The sequence below is a fragment of the Drosophila teissieri genome, chromosome 3L (assembly GCF_016746235.2).
Source record: "Drosophila teissieri strain GT53w chromosome 3L, Prin_Dtei_1.1, whole genome shotgun sequence".
NCBI lineage: Eukaryota > Metazoa > Arthropoda > Insecta > Diptera > Drosophilidae > Drosophila > Drosophila teissieri.
The window spans coordinates 20,887,611-20,908,144 of NC_053031.1; positions in this window are offsets into that span (position 1 = coordinate 20,887,611).

Consider the following 20,534-nt stretch of genomic DNA (forward strand, 5'->3'; position numbering starts at 1 on the left):
TTGGATTTTAAAAGAAGGTTATCAGCTTTGGGTTCTATTTCACAAAATCGGTTAAGCATTTAGTTTTCCTGGCTCAAAAAAAACTTATCCCAACAGATATGAACTTAATAGGGATTAAGATAACAACGATGAATATATTTGTTTGGGCATTTATTTGTGTAAGTAGTTGCGTTGGTGGCATAGTGATTTACGGAGGCATACACCTAATAAAAATGCCACTCGAAGGAGGATAGTGGCGTACTGCATATTGGTTCGATTCATCTAAAGCAAAGCTAAATATAACGCCCCACTTGAGCCCCCTGCCCCATTCGCCGCCCTGGAAGCACGTGTAAGACCCAAACAACTGCAGCCGTCAAACGTTTTGTAAGGATAACGCAGCGGGCAAAGGACAAGCAGATGAGAATCGGGTGGAGGGAATATACATATAACAAAGGGCCAACACAATAGACTTCAAGAGTTTGGATGACACTTTGAGTTATTTTGTTGTTGATGCTGTAAAAGCACGAAAGCAAGACCCAAAGATATGGGAGGGTAGATTTATTGAAGCTCGGCCGGAACAGCGGCAAAAAGCATCTGGGATTTGAGGGGCCTTCGATAAGCGAAAGGACAAGCGCCCACGACACAGATTCGCCTTTGAGCCGCAAAGCAAAAAAAATAGAAAGTATAAAGTGGGTGAAAAAGTATACTGTTGAAATTTATATCTCGGCACCAGCATTCAACAGAGCAATAATCTAGGACCAGAGGAGAACTGGTTTAACCCATCGATACTGTGCCTTTAGTTCTAAGAAATCGTTATTTTAAAATACGAAATGTAACTTCCTTGCTATATGTATGTACCAGTCTAAAATATAATGTGTACGTTGGATTATGTTAATTTAATCAGTGAGCTAAATGTATTTATTCCCAATAATAATTTCCACTAATGTCATTTACAGCATTTTCTTCGTAAAAGGACCAACTTAAAAATGCTGTAAAACGCGTTCTGCAGATCTAGTTTTAAGTAACTGAAACTAAAAACACTTCCTTAAATTTAACCAAACTCGATTCATATTAATGTGCCTTATATTCAATTGAACTCCGACAGGTCGGTTCTCACCCACTGGTCAAAAATCGGTTAAAAGAGGAGAAACACTAAAAAGCATCGGAGACATCAAACTCATGTCTCGAGAACAGCCATTGGCAAACATTGCACAAAAACTACACAAAAGCGAGGCGGAAAGGAGAGGAAAACCGAAAAGAGATTGGAAAGTGCAGACAACAAAGCCGTCCAACAGGAGAAAGAGTTGAAAGGAAATGGGAAAACATTTTCACCAGTCAAAGGGCAATGGAAAAACTATTAACTGAAACAACCGGTATCAAGCAAACAGTAAAGTGCTATTGTTTCCTGGAACGCTTTAATTGGTGCTTAGCCATCAAAACTTATGCTGCCGACTAACCGAAAATAATCACATCTCAATTAATTGTTGGTTCACATTATTTAAATTTAACTTTTATTTAACTGCCACTGCTTTTTCGTACTCCCGTAGTCAAATAAAATTGAAAACAAACCAAATCGGGACAAAATGGTATTGGCATCTATGTCTCTGGAGTCAACTTTCTAGTTTTTATAGTTCCTGAGATCTCGACGTTCATACGGACAGAAGGACGGACATGGCCAGATCGACTCGTGATAAAAAATATACAGTCCGAAACACTTTTTTCTGCCTGTTAAATACATTTCAACGAATCTAGTATACCCATTTACTCTTCGAGTAGCGGGTATTGTGCATTCGAATAGAAATCGGAAAGCAGTCGATTTGAATTCATGTTTAATGGAAGAGCCATCAATTCAGATCAAAACTGGCCGTCATTAGAAAGAGAGGCATAGTCGAATAGAGAAAGAGATGGGTAGAGAAAGAGAGAGAGAGAGAGAGGGAGAGCAGCAGGACTTGTCAGATGCCATAAATGCAAATGATTTATTTATTCAAAAAGGCTAAAGCCGAAAGCTAATAAAATCATCAAAGACACCTTGCCATTGATAGTCACAAATGAGTCTGGCCAGGGATCTATTTGAATGCATACATATAAAGATTATGTGTGAAAATGTATACTTGCTTGCTGGCGGATGTTCGAAAACCTCAATCCATATATCAAAAGCACATTAGCACGAATTTGAATTGGCAATTGGTATTTACATGGCGAGCTGTACATACAGATGACAAAACCCCAAGCACATGTCAAAATTAAATAATGTACGCACGTTTGCTGACTCGTCCTGCCTTTTCCATGGCCTTCCGCCCACTTTTCCATACCACCTCCCACTTGTAGACACGGCATTGGCATTGGCTTTTATTTGAATTCAGTGCGTGCGACTGTCACTTGTCTGTTGTCTGTTACATTCGCCGTGTAAACACAACCGCAGGCAATTTTGGCAATTTGCGTCAACAGGCGAAACACGGAACCAAAACCTCACCCAACCACACCAAATACGAGCTCAACCTATGCAGTGGAAAAAAGTTCAATGATTATTTCACATTTTATTGCATGAACTTATTTTGTTGTCGATCATAGGGTTGTATTTGCCTATCCCAAATAACGAAGATTTGGAAAATAAAATGTTAATTATAACCAAAAAGGATTAAATATTCAAAAAAGCTAAAATACAAAAACTGGGGATTTGATTTAAAATTTTAATAAATTTCGAGTTCATCTTCAGAGCTTTCTCTTGTCTCACAGAGTATCTATACCTTTTCCCTTCAATATTTCCTTATAAATGGAGATTCTCTGCAGATATTGTTGTAGATATTTTTTTCCGTGCTCCAGCAAACCCCGAAACCCGAAAACAGATCTGGCGGCCAGGAGACAAACGTCTCGCCTTGGCTTAAGTCGAGAGGTAAATATAAGCCATGGGGGCTTTTGCCTAGACGGGCCAGATAAAGGGGCTATGATGGGGAAGGGGAAAGGGAAAGGGAATGGGCAAAAAGCGGGCTATGTAAAGTCGCCTGCACCCAAGAAAATGTTTGCTTTTGTGCCGAACAGGCAGCACACAAGGGCGGTACATATAAAACAAAAGCCCGAGAAGAACAAAAGGGAGACAAAAATTACAAAATACTGAAACAAACACAGGATGGACTGGCAGGCGAAATAACAGGTGAGTAGCTAGAATACCCTATGGATATTTTATTAATATATAATAAGCAAGGTTAATGAGATACAGAAGTCTTCCCTTTACTTTACACACTCCCCTGGAGCGCTTCGTCACTGCAAGAACTATAATAAAGATTATGAACTGTAAATACTATCATATTATTATCTAAGCAATATCGTACGAGTCTATAAAATATTCACTATAAAATAACCAAATTGGTATTCCCCGACGTATTAATTTAATTGCAAATTGCACTTAAAAATTAATAATTAAAAATGTTTCTGTTGCAACGTTATGCAATTCTACTATTCCCTCGATCCCATGACTCCTGACCTCATTTTACAGGGTGCATGAGCGAAAACACAATAAATGGCACAGATACAAAAAATTTGCCATCTCAAACATAAACACTCACACACGCGCTAACAGTTTCACGTAGACCAACATACTGACACGTGCACATACATATATATCTATATGTATATATAAAAAGAGAGACATGCAGTAATGTTATATTATGTACCAACCATATATAAATATTTGTGCAAGGTAAGCGGAATATTTTATATTTGCCAACGCTTCGCGACGTACCAAGTCGGGAACGAAATGAAAATCCGCCACATTACGTATACGTACGTATACGTAACCTATCGAGGATGCTTTGCTGGTTGGGGAATTCGGATTCGGAGCGGTGGAATGGCATGCGGAAACCTTAAAATCGGTTAGCGCAAGCATCTGCATGCACCGCGGAAATAAATCAAGAAATAACATTTACACGTTCGTTTTATGTTGTATTTGCCACGTAACAATAAAAGACTCAACCCCCAATCTCCACTAGACCAATTTCCACACAGTCCAATCCCCATTCGCGTCCCCATCCTTCAAAGCACGTAAACACCCACTAGACAGCCGTAGGATGGCAGTCCGGGAAGTTCTGGGATTTCACGAAGAGATTGGGGGACAAAAGGACGACGGCCAAATGCTGCAAAGCCAACCAAGACAATGCCACAAAGGAATTATTTACTACGTGATACAACACTGAAGTCATTCCCGGATAAATGTGCTCTGGTGCTCAGTTTCCCGCCACTGGTTTCTCGGTTCTCGATGGTTCTCTTCGAGCCCAGTGATGGTAGCGTGATGGTCGCCTACAAATGTTTATTTATTTACGCACTTCAGTTACGGCCACTTTGAAATTATAAAATCGTGTAATTTTGAATTCATTAGCTTGGTTACTTATTAGCCAATGGGAAATACAATACAATCACAATAGTATACTTTAAATATTAAAAACGAAATTATTATTTCTTTTATAATATTTTCAATCCTTAATCGTTAGATCCTTACCATTTTGTGTGTTATATTTATTTCAATAAAACAAAAATATTTAAAACTCTTTCACTAGCCTTACATGGTTAGCATAGTTACCTACTTCGATCGAAAATAATATTTTTGCCTAACCAAAAGAAAAGCACATAAAACACGTCATGCTGCCATAAATTGTTTATGAGCTAAAATCGAGATTCTGTTCCTCTTGGTTATGCAAATATTTTTAACGACACTTTGATTAGGTAAAATATTCACATTTCATTGACATTTTTTGTCGGTGTGAGTTGTCTGAAAATCACTTTAAATCGTATTTCTCCTTTTAGAGGCTCTCTAAATTAGATTAAAATCGATTTTAAATGAACTGTAAACTAAATGAAAAGCTTTTTGACATTCTATGTTATTTACAAATATCAGTATTCGTAAATAAGATTCCTGCATTGGTTTGACACTTGCATTTAATTCAACATTTATTTTACACATACCGATGTTGATAATAGGTTTATATAATTATAATAATGCCACTAAAGCAATAAGGTATTCCATTGAAATCCGATTTTATGATAACTTCTTACTAAGCTTACACATATTTCCATAAAATAAAAATTTTGATGATGATACAAAATTCCTTTCTTTCTTAAACAGATCTAACTTTTTTAGGAAAAAATGTAAGCCACCAAAACAAAACTTACACTTTTTCCTACCCAATAAATGGAAAATTTGCAAAATTACAAACTAAATGAATACTTTATGAAGTCGTTGCCATCGGGCATTAACTCATACTTCAAGGGGCGTTGGGCATTAAGCTCCAATCACGCTGTCATCCTTAGCCCGACTTTCGAGTGCTAAAGGGAGTGAAAGTACTATTAATACATAAAGAAAGCATTTCTCAGCCATAAGCGCCGAAAGGCCATCGTCACGGCCATCCTCATCTCCATCGCCCTGGCCGTAGCTTTGGCTATAGCTATAGCCATGCTATAGCCATGCTATAGCCGTGGCTATCTGGCGGATCGGACAGGGGCGAAAGGCACGCGGCGCATTAAGCAAACGACCGCGGCGAACGTTTTTGTTGTCGGGCAGCTGCAGAATCGCAATAATAAAATTTTGCCGCAGCTGGAGTGCGAGGGCGGGAAATTGGCTTTAGGATGAGCGGTGGAAAGCGGACGCCTGCACCACCAACCGAAACGGGGGGGAAGGAGGTGGGAAAATCTCCAACGCAGTTGCCATAGGAGAGTGGAAAGCCGGTCGGGCTAATCAGCTGTGCGCACGCTAAGTAAGTTTATTAGCCTATTATTTTGAATTGGGTTTCGTCTCGCATTTTTTGGGCCATTGTCCGTTTGCTGGTCCACTGCATCTGGCTGTAAGCTGAGCTTCATTATAAGGCCACCATTGTTCGGCTGCTGCATTGAACGGGAAAATTGCACTTTGAAGAAACTTAAGCTCGGCGAAATTACAGAAAAAGATATTAATCTTTAATATGAGCCATCCTCGGGAGAGTATTTTCTCGAAAGCCATTAGTGATAAATAAATAAATATAGAAGTTCAATTTTGTGATAACAATAATTTACAACATTTTCGACTGCCAAAATTATGTCTTTAAAACATACAAACACTAGGATCAAAGCTTTTCTGGATTTGATGGAGATTAAATGTACAACATTCGTATAATTGCACTGAAGATAAAAACATAAAGGACGAACATTACCAGTGTTAACAAACAAAGCCAAAAACGCTGAAGAAATCGACCCATAAAATATCCGCGAGTGGCGGATATGCCGGGTCCGCTGAACAATTTATTGCATTTGTGACCTTTTTTGTGGGACAATCCACAAGAATCCAGGAGAGCTGAAAAATCTGAGAAAACCTAGGCGCCAATTTCCAAGAAGACCATTGAACTTGAGCAATAAAAAATGCCCCAAAAATATTTGCGATCTCGCAATATTGTTAACACATGTTTGGCAGAAAATGGTTTTGGACATTTTTTTTCAGAGAGAAGATATTGCAATGTTTCGTTTCCCCTTTTCATCTATCGAACATAGGTCAAGAGTTGTATAACAAGAATCTATCAATTAAAAGGAAAATATATACAAGTGTTCAATAGAAAGCGTTCAACGAATTCGAATTTCTGGGCCAATAAAAATCAAGTGGTTTTGTACCAGAGATGAGGCTTTAGTTATATACTCTGCTAAAGTAACTATTAAATAATATACAATTAATGTGTTTACACACTTTTTAATATAAATGTTTGAGCTGGTCCACATAGAATTGTAATTGGTGTAGACTTAATTGATATATATATATATATTCTGTATTGTATAGGTATACGAACCAAGTGCCCATCTCTATAAAAAGGAGACAGGGAATCCGGTTAATCCATTGAATGCGTTTGTCAACCAAGGCCGTTAAAGGAAATAAACACGAACACTTTCGCCCATATAGAGAGCCACTTGTCAGTACTAATTGACAATAGAAACTGAAACAGGTCGTCAGGGAAATGGAGGGAAAGTGGGTGAAAGCGTGAAGTGACCAAGTGGGTGGAGCTTTTCAGAAATCTCCGCCCGGGGCACGAGGACAAGTCGACCCTTGTTGAAACTCAATCAAACACCCACGTATCCGCTGGAAAGTTCAAACAATGAAGTTCCTGCCACTTTCGAGAAACGAAAGTGCTGCTGATTCTGATACTAAGGCCGATGTTGATGACGATGCGAATGCTAAAGCTGTTGCCTGGCCCCAGTTAAATAGACAATTTTGCACACAAATCCATTTAATCTGGAGATAAATAACATTTAGGTCCGGGCTCAACAGCCAGTCCGTGCTGAATGTGAGACTCTATATCAGCACTTGGAAAAGTTGTTATATACAAAGTTCATAATGTTTAAGGAAAAGACGAAGTAAGAAAATTTGTTCTCGGTAAGCAAGGTTTAGAATATTTTACTTTGTTTAAGAACATTTTAACCTAAACAAAGTTTAAGGTTTATTTTTATACAAGGTTTATTTTTATAAACCTGAAATATGAATATATATTAATATAATTAGGTTAAAACGTTAGTTAAACTGATTAAATCGTAAAAGCATTGTTAATTAATTAGTCTCAACAATGTTGCGAAAGAAATTACTTTAGAAAGATTGGCTCTGCTTAGCCGTACTCTATGTTTTAGACCTTATTGGCGAAATAATGTCGTACTAATTTTTGTAGTGCACCCGAGAAGCCCAAAAGGTCCTTTCGGGAGGCACTTAACGCACCCAGAATTCTTACGCAGCAACCTAATGAATCCCCCGCAGATCCTGCGGTCCGCCCACAAAATGGTTGCCCAGGACCTTCGGCTCCGTTGCGTTTCCGTTTTCCCTTCCTTCCGCATCCGCATCGACATCCATATTCGCATCCGCATCCGAATCCGCACGCATCGATTTGTGAGGCGGCAATAAAATCCACTGTGATTAGGTTAAAACTGTTGACTTTCAAACAGGGCTCTCTCTCAGCAGACTGTGCTCGGTCTGCTGATGTTTTGCCTTTCCATTGAGGGCGAATCAAAGTGGTTAACCCCCCCCTGGAAGCCCTTCGAATGACTGGGTAAATCGAAAGAGATAAAAATACCCAAATAGCATTTGGTACCAGCATCAACCGAAATGTGATTTTGTCGTACTCCCCCCTTCGTTCTTCGAATCTTGCCATCCGCCCCTCTGTGTGACACTCATTTATTTAATGGTTTTAACTTCCAATTTTCCAATTGTCAGGCATGCAGTGTGGTGGCCATTAACCAGGACCCAAAGAAAAAAAGTGCCACAATGGAAAGTGCTTTTGAATAGAGAGTGAATAGTTAGACCACGTTAAGAGCAAAGTTTGACTGCCCTTTTAAAGTGAGAAAGTGAAGTATTAGGTTTAATTACAAAAAAAAATGTACTTATTTTCCATTTTGCCGACATATAATATTTATAGCCGTTAATCGTAAAGTAAACATACATAAGCTTTGTTAAAAATTATGTTACAGGGAGAAGGAAGTATATATTTCCTTGATTAAGATCACTACTCGAGTCGATCTGGCCATGCCTGTCTATCTGTCCGTCCGTATGAACACCTCGATCTCAGAAACGTTAAAGCTAGAAAGTTACCTTGTTACCTCTGTGAAATAATATGTACAGAAATTCACCTTAGAATTTGTATAACGTATTATATTATATAATAACTTTTTATATAACCTTTGGATTATTATACCCTTTTGGAGTATGTATTAAACTGGCTAATAAGCTTGAACAGCACTTTATCTATTAACAAATAATGCAATTATATTAATGTGGCAATACACAGCACACAAGCCTTCTATTCGTTTCTAAGTAATAAAATTTATGGCATTCATTATAGTTTCTTTTGTAAGTAATATATCATGAACGTGGAATTCTATCTAGTCACTATTGGGATTGGCGTTATTCGGTAACTTTTAACTTTTTTAAAACAAAAGGTTGATTCGAAATCAAATCCCTTATGTTGTACCGCCCTTTAAAAAAATACCTACAATCTAATACTTATACATTTGTTAATTGTCTTTTAATTGTGCAAGAAATATACTTCAAAAACACATATACCATAGGTCAAGAGCTCCGATCACCATTTATGAGCTTAATTATCAGATTATTGTATTAAAAAATCAGCACAACAAAAACAAATTCATTTAATTCAAGGAATATAAATGATAATTTTAGGTTTGTTACCAGGGGAATCTTAATTGATTACCCTCAACGTTCCGCTAAAATAAATAAATACATTTTCTTTTACTTTATGACACCGAAAGTACTCAAGTTCAATTCGATTTGGATTAGACCCAAACATATTTGCAAACCAATTTCCATCAATTGTTCTGCATCAGTTAACTATTCAAATAGCATTTAACCGTAATCAAGCGAGCACTGCTTTAATTATACAAATACTAAACCGTTTACTCTGACTTCATTGCAGCACATCCATCAATAGCAAGCAATTTCTAAAATTTAATTCAAAATACGATTGAATGGGAGTGTTACACAAGTGTTGAGATCTACAAAATTAACAAATCAAACGCTGCAAAATATTCGTTATACCTTAAAAATGCTTAATGTGCTGATTCTGCACTTGATTTGTGCCACTGGAAACGGAGGAAAAATCAGAAATGGATAAAAGTCCTTAAAAGCTAATGAGTTTCAAATAAATATAATAAATGTGTGCACGTGTGCGAGGATATAAAATGCAAAATCAGTAGGACAGGATAGACAAAAAAAACACAAACAAATGAACAAAATGGCACACTAAAGTTTACAAATGCAAATAAGATACTAAGCAAAGTCAGCAGCATCAAATATGTCATATGGCCAGGAAAAGAGACAGCAGCATGCGACAGACAGAGATGGAAACGGAACCAGATAGACAGATTCAAATGAAAGAAAAGGGACGGGTAGACGGCAAGTGAAAGGGAGAGCACGAGCTGACAAACGAAAACATTTATGATCGCTTCGTCCGTTTGTTGTTGACTTTTACAAAAGAATGGTAGAATATTTTTTAGCTATATGTGAGTATGCAAAATATTCCACGGCATTCAAACGCACCGAAAAAAATCCACGATGTCTAAGCCAAACCAAAAAAAAACTAATGTAAAGAGGAATTAATAGTGTTTTAGTAAGAGAATCTCTCCTAATATTGAAATAAACCAATGCAATTACAATAAAGATTAATGAAATCTAAACTAACTTAGTTTTTTAATCTTCTATCTTATATTTACGTTTAAAACAGCAAAATATTTGACGTTTAACCTTTGAAGACATATATTTGCTATAAAATCCTGATTTTTCCCGTGCACGTGTTTGGCACACGCATACACATGTAGCTACAAGCTGTAGCTCAAACACAGGAAATGTAATTTGCATAAGAATAACACACAGACATGGGGGAGGGAAATTGGGGAAAGCAGGAGGCGAATCGGGGGAAAACCAAGTGAATGTGGCTGCCAGGATATAGAGGGGCATATGGCACACATATTGAAGTGTAGTCTATATGGGATGCGATGGGCGGGGCCTGAAGTGTCCTTTAACGAGATTTGCATCTCATCATAATAATGTAAATGACGAAGAGGGCCAACAGAGGAAAATGTATAGGGTAAGCAACATTTTGGGCTGGCCGCAGCACAAGTTTGGCCAAAAGGGTTTTCTATTTAAGGCGGGATTACATACATTACATATCGCAATGAGGCCCATTCACTTTGGCTCAACGGAGACGAAGCGATTCAATTAGCTTAACCACTTTGGACTTAAATTGGAATTTGGCCGGCAGCAACAGTTGAAGTTGCACAATTAACTTTAATCCTGGATAAAACCCAATGTATTTGGCTCATGTGCCACAGGCCGAATTTAAAGGAATTTTGTTTGCTCCATTTTAAACTACAAATTTGTCTGTGCTCTACTCACTTTATGGTATTGAAGTAATTGATGTTTTCAAATAGTATTTTTTGTTTGTTTGCTTTCAATCCGATTTGCAACATTTTTCATTGTGTAGAAAAGTCAAACTCTCAAAAACAGACGTCTTGTTGTCATTAAGAGAATGGCAAAAAATAAATCGATGACTGCAGCTGAGTTTCAAGTGGAACATTTTAAAAGTGTGTTTTAAATATCTCGTATTGGAGGCATTTGATTGCTCTTAAGTAATTTAAACAATTTTATTTTTATAAAAAGCAAATTGTTGACTTATATGAAAATTACCGTTTTATTAACCCAACTTACTCTATTATATCTCTATATTATGGCTAGTTTTATATCAACCATTTCTTGTATGCACTTTAAACTTATAGATAATTCGGCTTTATTCTTTATTTATTATTTTCAATGTAAATATTTAAGCTAATTATTGTTTAAAACTCCTTCTCGGGATTCTTTTATTGTCATGGAAAAGGATTCACTCTGTTTTTGAATAATCAAACAATATTGCTGTTTTAATAAATTATTCCCATTAATGTTACTTAGATACTACATTTGTGATAAAATTACCTATTTGCATGGAAATGAGATATGTATAAGAAAACGAATTAGCTTTCAAAACTTAAAAGAAAATTGTTCAGCTTATCTGGCGACTACGAAGTCATTAAGATATAAATTGTATGTGATTTCAAACCTATAAATTCCTTTTAATAAAGCTTTAAATAAAATGTTGATAATACGGAAAATAAAGCTATATTAAACCTAATTAAGTTCTGTGACATTTATTTTAAGTCTGTCACTATCCAATCGAAATCTCTAGCCTGACTCCCAAACACAATAAAATACAGAGATCATATCTCATTGCACTTCATATCTTTTTGATATAACCTTTTGTTCGTTGTTCTTCGGACGACAAAATCGACTAAGTAGGTTGAAATTGCTACAATTTCAAGTTCATCTCTCCGATGATTTTTTCGATGATTCTTCAAGTAGTTCCTTATTGATGACCATCAGTCGGGAATAGTTTCCCATCAAGGAAATCCCTCCCACAGAAATTCCTCGAACAAGCTTTCAGCATTCCCATTTCGCCATGGATGCCAATCATTTATCCACTTTCGATATCATTCGAGCTTCAGATTAATCCGGCATTTGTTTCGGGATATTCTCCTAAAAGTATCACCTTATTGATGACCAATGGGGTGGGGATAGTTTTCGGTGTCTAGAGAACCCTTTAGTTTGGCCCGTCACCTACGGCATGGCAATTTATTCCTCAACACTCCCGCTTCGAAAGGCAGGGCAAAGTTTTGTTTCTCGGTTTATGGGCAATGGCTTCCAGCACTCCGGCATCACGGCAGCACGGCATCACGGCACTACGGCACTTCGGCCACGTCCAATATCCAACCATGCACGCAAAAGTTTGCCAAAAACTTCTCTGGAGTCTAACAAATTCAATTTGTCAGGCCTGGCGCGCCTCGGAGTGCGGCTAATCCATTTACAATTTCAAAGTAAACAAACAAAATGTATCCTCAGCTCGAGCTGCTCGGCATCTGAATCTCAGCATCAGCATCAGCTCGACGAGACATTTAGCCCCGGTTTGAGTTTGAATTTTCGTTGGGATTTCCAATGAAAATGCAACGGAAAGTTTTCTACCAACAGCCAGCAGCTTCATTCGGTAGTTTCTGCTGTTCTCCCTGCCTACTTTTCACACACTCGAACCAAAATACTTAAAACGTTCTCTAAAACAAAAACTAACTGGGAACATCAACAGTGAGTATTGGCAAATTATTTTAGCAAACAAGGTACATTTTACGCACATCCTAGTGTTCTTTTTCAAAGTGCTTAAAGCAAAGAAAACTTATTTTCGTTGAAATAATTGGATTTCCCACCTGTCTCTTGGACTTGAAGGAAATTCATCATAGTCCTAGCGGAATTTAGCTTATCTAATTGAGGTAACTATTTCCTAAGTATATACCGAATTAAGACTTAGTTTTAGTTTCGAAATTAAACAGTTTATATAATTATTGATTGTGAATAGTAGTAGATTAGTAAAATTAGTTGAAGTTTGGGAACGTTTTAAGCAAACACGAATGCCTACATATCTAGCTAATGCAATTTTTCGCAGTGCAGGTGAAACCAACGACACGGCACTTGAGTAAAATAAAAAGACCCATTCTTCTTACGCTTTTCGCCTTTGCCAAAATAAACAGTCAGATGGTGGAAGGCTCCGGAGAAAGTTTATTTGCCTTTAAAGCTGCAGTTGGTATCCTTTAATATTCTACTACATTTTTTGTTTGCCCCTGAATTGGCCCAAACAAAAGGAAAACTGTGTGGCAAACTAAAGCTTTGCGTTTCTGGTGCGAAATACTTATTCAGTGGGCGTGCCAGAGCCGACATCCTATATTTCAGTTGGAATTGGTTTTTAAGGCTTAAGTTCTTAAGTCTTCAAAATCACATTTAAACCTTGATTTATGAGTTGTGAAGAGGGAATTTATGAATACTGAACGTTGAGTAAATATTGCTGGATTTAGCTAATAGCTAAAATTTGAATTGCTCGCATTTGGGGCATTTGAAATACGCTTACACACCCAGGGGCTCGCCTCGATTTGTGTGCCAAATTTATTTGAATTTAATCAACTGCTTACAATTTAATTGCTTTTCCTGGGTTCATAAATGAATAGCTGTTCTTATACATTTGGAGAGAGTTTACCTATTAAAATGCTAACAGTTAAATATATGCAATTTTTATTTCTCCTCCGACGTCAATGCTCTTAATTAAGACTAAAATTGCTCGAAACCTAAGAGAAACAAATCGGTCAATTAAATATCGCGCATACGAACCGTGAACACGTTTTCCCCTTAACCTGAATTTAATTAAAACTGACCCAGCATTTAATGACTTCCGTATGCCACTTGCAGTATTTATTAAAATAACAGTCTTTCATAGCTCATAGTCAAGGTGGGTAGGAGCCTACTTTGTAAATTGTTCAACGTTATGTAGTTATGTAGTAGCGCATACGCCCCGTGGACAAGACTCCTTTTCGATTGCCGGGAATTAACCTGAAAATTCAATTCAACGGTTCGGCATCCAGCAAGAAATCTATATATAGCTATGTACATATGTATATATATTCCGAAGACCCTTAACGTACATACGTATGTATATGCGCCTCTGTGTTTTCCCTGTATTTTCGTGTAATGCCACCGGCGGCAATTTCTTGTACAACAATTTGTGAGTCTGCTGCGCTCAGCACTCACGTAATGAGCATAAACTAAAGGCACAAAAAGGCCAACACCCACACACTTACAGGGCCCACTAACACCGAGATGGCTAAGAGAATATCGCACTGCCGTGCACATAATTGGTGCAAAAAGTTGGAAAATTATCACGGAAGCAAAGCCGAAACACGTACATACATCACCGTCGGCGGACGCGAGATGGCATAATGTGAGAGGGCACTTCCTCTGATCCTGCACTTCCCAAAAGCCAAGAGTTTACTTTTAACTAGATCAATAACTGGTTATTTGTAGGCAGTTTGTATGAAACTAAAAGGATAGGAAGGAAATAGGTCAAAAAAGCTTGTTTTGAATTCCTGTCAGCAACATATTTTTGTTATCCAGTGTTCAACCGGTCTGGCCGGTTTTATTAATGTAAAATTCAAAAATAATACGTTTTTGTTCAGTGTTTTCCCATCACATTTTCACGTTTTTAGGCCATTTTAAGGCGGAACACCTTGTGACCCCGGCTGAGCCTTAAATAACCATCGCCGGGAGCCGGGTTCACTTGCCCTTTGGGCGGCCAACGGCCAAAATTTATTGAAGAAAAGGCGACTGAACTAATCCCCGACCCTAATTACTCATAGAAGCCGTGGGTTACAAACCTTGTCCAACAATTACATCCGTGCAAAGTCCTATCCGATAAATAAAAAAAGCCGGAACGGAAGGGCGGAAAATGTTTCACTTTATGTTAAACTGAAGAGTTTCCGCTTTCGGGTTTTTGGGCAAGCAATTAGCTCGGGCATAGTGATTACAAATTTGAAAAGCTTAGGTCAAGTTGATTACATGACGATTGCAATCTTCAAATGTTGCTTGTATTTACTGAGTCTGGACAAATTTTAGAAATGCTTTTATTTGAGTAAAGACAATACATTAGTCTGCAAAGCCTATGTGCACTTAAATTCATCCGGTCACTGTTGCATTAGTTTATTATAAAAAGTAAGATTGTGATAATTATATAAAAATCCGTTGATTAATCGTGAAAAATGGTATATTGAACTCCCTTTATTAGTGATTAGTAAGTTACCCTTATTCAATTGAGATGTATCACTCGGCGACACGTTAGCTTACCTAGAATAATGCAAAAAGTAAACAATTTCATACCCTTTTTTCGCAGCAGGCAAAAAGTTCATTTCGTTTGCCCCAAAGACATGTTGATTCACATTTAATTTAGTGTAAAAAGCAACTTCTTTTTCATTATTATTCATGTTTACCAACTAATAAAAAGCAAAACGTTTCACTTTACGCCGAAACTGGGGAAGACTTTGAGCCCCATGGGCGACTCAGAATTACACTGGCCAGCAAGAGTGCTATTAAGTGAGCATGGTGTGTGTGCGCTGGCCATTAAAAAGTTTCCTTTACCTCGACCGCCATTCCCCGCTTTTCCACTCTCCGGCTGCTTCTGTTATAGTACTTACTGGGTGGATACTGCTCCCGATTCCGATTCAAATCCTGGTGGTGCTGCCATTGGCACCTGTGTGTTGCCAGTTTCCAGTTGCCAGTTGCCAGTTGCCGGTGCAACTGAAAATACGTTTGCATATGAATTTTTCAAAATGTTTTTTTCCGCTGACCTCGTTTACGGGTCAGAGCAGCTATGAAAAGTTTGCCCTGCAAACTAAATTGCCGTTTGCAACCGGAGGAGGGAAGACACGGTAGCCGGCTTTGAGTTTTCCTTTCTTTCTCCTCGTTTTTTATATTTTTAACATTTTTTCTTTTTGGGCAGCACTGCGCTGAACCCACTTCTTGTTTTTTTTCTTGCCCCTTTTACACAGGCGGTGCAGCATATTGAAATGCGATTACAGGGGTGCCCTGGTGGCTCGTGGATTCATGTTCATTAAACATGCATAAACTCACACTAGCGAACACCCACTTACACAGGCACAGTGACACGGACACGGAGAAAGTGAGACGGAAATGGCTAGGAGATAGAGATAGCATAAAAGTGTACGCTTGGAAAAATAACTGAGAAGTAAATTGAATACCTATTTAGTAAGGGATGACCAGAGGAAAAAGTATTAGTTTTAGCTGAAACCACACTGAATATGTGTTAAATAAGATGTATTAAATAGAAGTTAATAACAATACTTTAGGATAAGATATTTTATTTGATCTCAATGGTCTTTTGTTATCAATGAAAGCTTTTAAAAAATACCTTCTTTTTAGTTAATAATTCTCAGAACAACAAACTATTTACAGTGTAGGAAAGACAGAACTCGTAGGCAGGACTCTAAGAAACTAAAGCATTTCCAGAGCAGATGTCCCTAGGCACATGTAAACAGTTTAAATTTTCAATGCTATGTGCTAATTTAAAATCAATTACATGACGTGACGACGGCACTTTCCCCAAAAATTCAACAACAAGACCTCCAAATCCCCCTGCTAAAATGTTCAAGTGCTGGCAGTGAAATTACAAACAATAGGCAAGCAAATAGCAATTGGAAATGCGTACAAGTCAGCCATGTTTGGCAACAGTTGGTGTGAAAAGTTTGTGCCTGTCGAAAGAGAATTTACTTACGACAGAAAGTTTCTGCCAATACCAATACCAATACGGATGGGAAAACATCAAAGCCCCAGGCAACGGCATCTATTCTATTGGCAACCGTTTTCACCACACTGAGGAAAATTATTCTACAGCATGAAAATGATAATAAATACGGGATGTATTTTAAGTGAATGCACTTGAACAATATAAGATAATAAGGAACGGTTCCCATTTTATTATTTAAATTATATTATTATAAACATTTTTCCCTTTTGCAATCCATGTAATTCGGTAAAGAAGAATGAAAGAAAGTTTTATTTCAAGATAGTCGACATAACAATACCTGGTACTATACGAACCTTTCAGTACCTGTTACATTCTTTTCACCAAGATCATTATACCCTCTAATTCTATGAGTAACGGGTGTAAATATATAGGCTTCGGGAAAAACTTTTCTTGGTGCTACATTTGGCGACTCAGCAAACTGCCGAATTGAAGCCATCTTTCTGTGGTTGGGTGGGTTTAGTGGTTTCAGATGGTTTCGGGTGGTTCTTGGGTGGTTTCCCTTCAAGATGAGGTAAACTTAGTGCCATGTCTTCTTGCCTCTCCGAATTCAGACACACATATGTACGTTTCCCTGAAAGCTGGGGAAAATTGAGACCGGAGGAAAGCAACAGTTTTTCGTGCACTCAAAAAAAACTTAAAATGTGGTGGGACAGATAGCTGATGAACAAGACCGATCCTTTTTTGTTGATGTCACGATGAAATTTAATATAAAAATTTAAGAAAACTTGATCAAAAGGTTAATAAGTTGAAATTAAGACAGGAACAACTCATACATTTTGAAACTGAAATAGACAGCGTCATAAATAATAAACAAAACATCATAACCTACGCATTCACAAAATCAAATGGGCACTTTCTTATGGTCCGTAAGAAACGAAATCAGCTGGAATAGCATTATTATAATGGTAAACATAAGATTATACACCCTTTCGTAAACTATTTTTGCTCCATTGATTTTCATCAGAGTGTTTTTACAACCGCTTTTTTATAAGTATTTGCGATTCAACAGGCCCACATTTTCCCGGACACTTTCCATTCCTTTTCTTTTTTTTGACTTAAATAAATACATTCAAGTGGATATAGCGGTGGGTGTCAGTGCCACGTTCTTTATGGTAAAAAGTTCAGGCCGTCAAAGAAAAGTCGAGTGGAGTCGGCTGGGTTGGGTAAATATATGTGTTTGTTCAGACACACTCGCACAGAAGTACGTATGTACATAATTTAGTGAACTTGAAACTTGCCTCCTTGTCGTCCTGCGGCATATATATGTGCATACATACAAATACACATATTTGTATATCGGATGTCAAGGAGCTGGCCCCTTCAATAAAAGCAAATCGAGGAGGGATATAAAGAAGGAGCTGAGGAAAATTTCATGCTAAGTAATTTATATCGGCGCGTACAGTGGTTGCCAAAAATCTGAAGGCCAGGATTCTTGCTCCATTTAAGTTTATTTAATTAAAATTAATTGCTACCGCCTTGCGCAAAATGAAATTTTCTCCAATAAATTAGGTCCGCAACTATTACTCATAAATTAAGCAGGACACCCAGAAAATTTTAATTGAATATTTTCCAAAAGGGAAAGACCAAATCGTGGCAAAATATTTAAGCTGCAAATTGCCATTTCAGACATGAATATATGTTGGTGAATCTCTTAATAATAATATATTTAGAGTTACCTAAGCCTATAGCAGTGTTATACTATTATTATACTATATTATATTATTATACTATCTAGCTAGTATACGATGATGTTTTGCAGCCTATTGTAAGGAGATATGCTAATCTAATTCTTTGTGGAATATTTTCTCTTAAATTAAAAAAGGTTTGTATAAAATGCCACAGGACTCGTGTGTACATGTTGGAGGAACTCACGAAACATAAAATAAAATGCATTATGTGTGTATGACGGCAGCATCAGCAAGAAAGGCAGTATCAGCTTATTAAAGATTTAAAAAATTTCCATGCAACTCATCGGAGAGCAGGAAATTGATATGCACTTACCGGCAACACGAAAGTCAGAGAAAAGAGTAAAAATATAGTGAGATATGGGAATGAACCTAGAGAAATTGCGATTCTGTGGGGAAAGTAGATTAGCAGCTGTAAAGTATGCTAAGAATAATACTGGAAAGAAATGAAAACCTAACTCGAAAGTACTACTGCGAAAACATGTAATATGAAAAGTAATACTGTCGTACTATAAGATCTGTAATTTTATACTTTTAAATCTCAATTTAATATATATATCGCAATCTAGTATATATAAGCAATACTACAAGTTTTGAAATACTTCATCGAAATAAACGTTTAAATTAAAAAAAAGCCAACATAATTTAAGATCTTAAGCCCCACAAGGTGTGTTCTCGGTGTAAAAAAGAAGGATCGAGTAGAATGTGAAGACAATATGGACAGACCGGAAAGATAGTAGGGTTCCCCATTTTATCTTTTCCATTGCTTTTTGTTTAGCCAGCTGCGTGTAAATTGAAAGATAATAACGAAGGCGGAACAGGATACGGGAAACCAGGTGAGTGGAGTGGCAAAAATGAAGCGCAGCAGAAAGAAGTACCAGAATGCCAAAGAAAATACATTCCCCAACCTCACATCAATCACACATGGACTCTGATTGAAAGCAAATCGCAGGTAAACAATGGATATAATGATGATGGGAAAACGTAATCGATACCCTTATTCGTTACTCCTTCGAGCATTTGATTAAAATTTGTCGAGTTACCCAGTGTCAAATCAATCAATTTCAAAGACAACAAAATAATGTTTGACATTTAATATATTTTAATTGAGCTCTTGGTCGTTCATATATAAAACAGGAAAGGAAATCTCTATGGAAGGCCGAAGCTTATAACGTCATGCTGTAATTATATATTTCATAAAAATAATGGCACCTGGTGTATACAACGAAACTATGGTTTCTTTTCTAATATGTTAAAATATTTAGATTAAAATTTTCCAACCTACGTATTTGGTATACTCATCAATTGTGGTCAATTTAAAGCAGAATTATATATTTTCGAAGAACTGGAAACAGCAAATTTACATACTTTATGATGAAAAAGAACAAAGGTTCCTTTTTTTATTTTCGGTAATTCCAATGGCAGCTATGATCCATACTTATATACTACCCGCAATAGAAAGATAGAATTTTGGGAAATGCCGACAGCTTTAAAACTAAGAGACAAATTAACATACATTCATTATAGAAAATATAAGAGATTTAAATAAATATTTTTGTCTACGAGTAGTACATCAACAATATAGAATATTTCCAAATGCATTTGATGTTGCGGTTTTATTTCAAAGTTTAAGCATAATCGTTGATTTGTAAGTAATAATATTTTTATAAAAATACATTCTCTAAACTTAATTTTTGATCTTAAACATGATAAATTTAGGTAAGCAACCAACAATTTTTTTCATTGGAACAACAAGTGTATGTGGTCGGTATGTGGCTCGAACTTACCGAAAATTTTAGTGATTGGATACTTTTGGTTCACCACCACAGCACCGCAGAACTTTTGAACGATTACCTCAAAAGCAATTTCATTTTATGACACTTATCAAACGCTTCACGCAACATAAAGCAGGCAGACACTATATAATTCTCGTTATACATAAGTGCAAAAAAAATCGCATGCGAATTAAACTAGTCCAATCTGCTATTCACCTGGAAAAGCAAAAGCATCCTTGCAGCTGGCAAACTATCAGCTGATTGTGTAGGCGGGATATTTGAGTGTCATTATTATCTAAGAATCCTTATGGATATTCTTTTTTTATTTTATTGTACATATATTATTACTGATTATATTATACTGATTA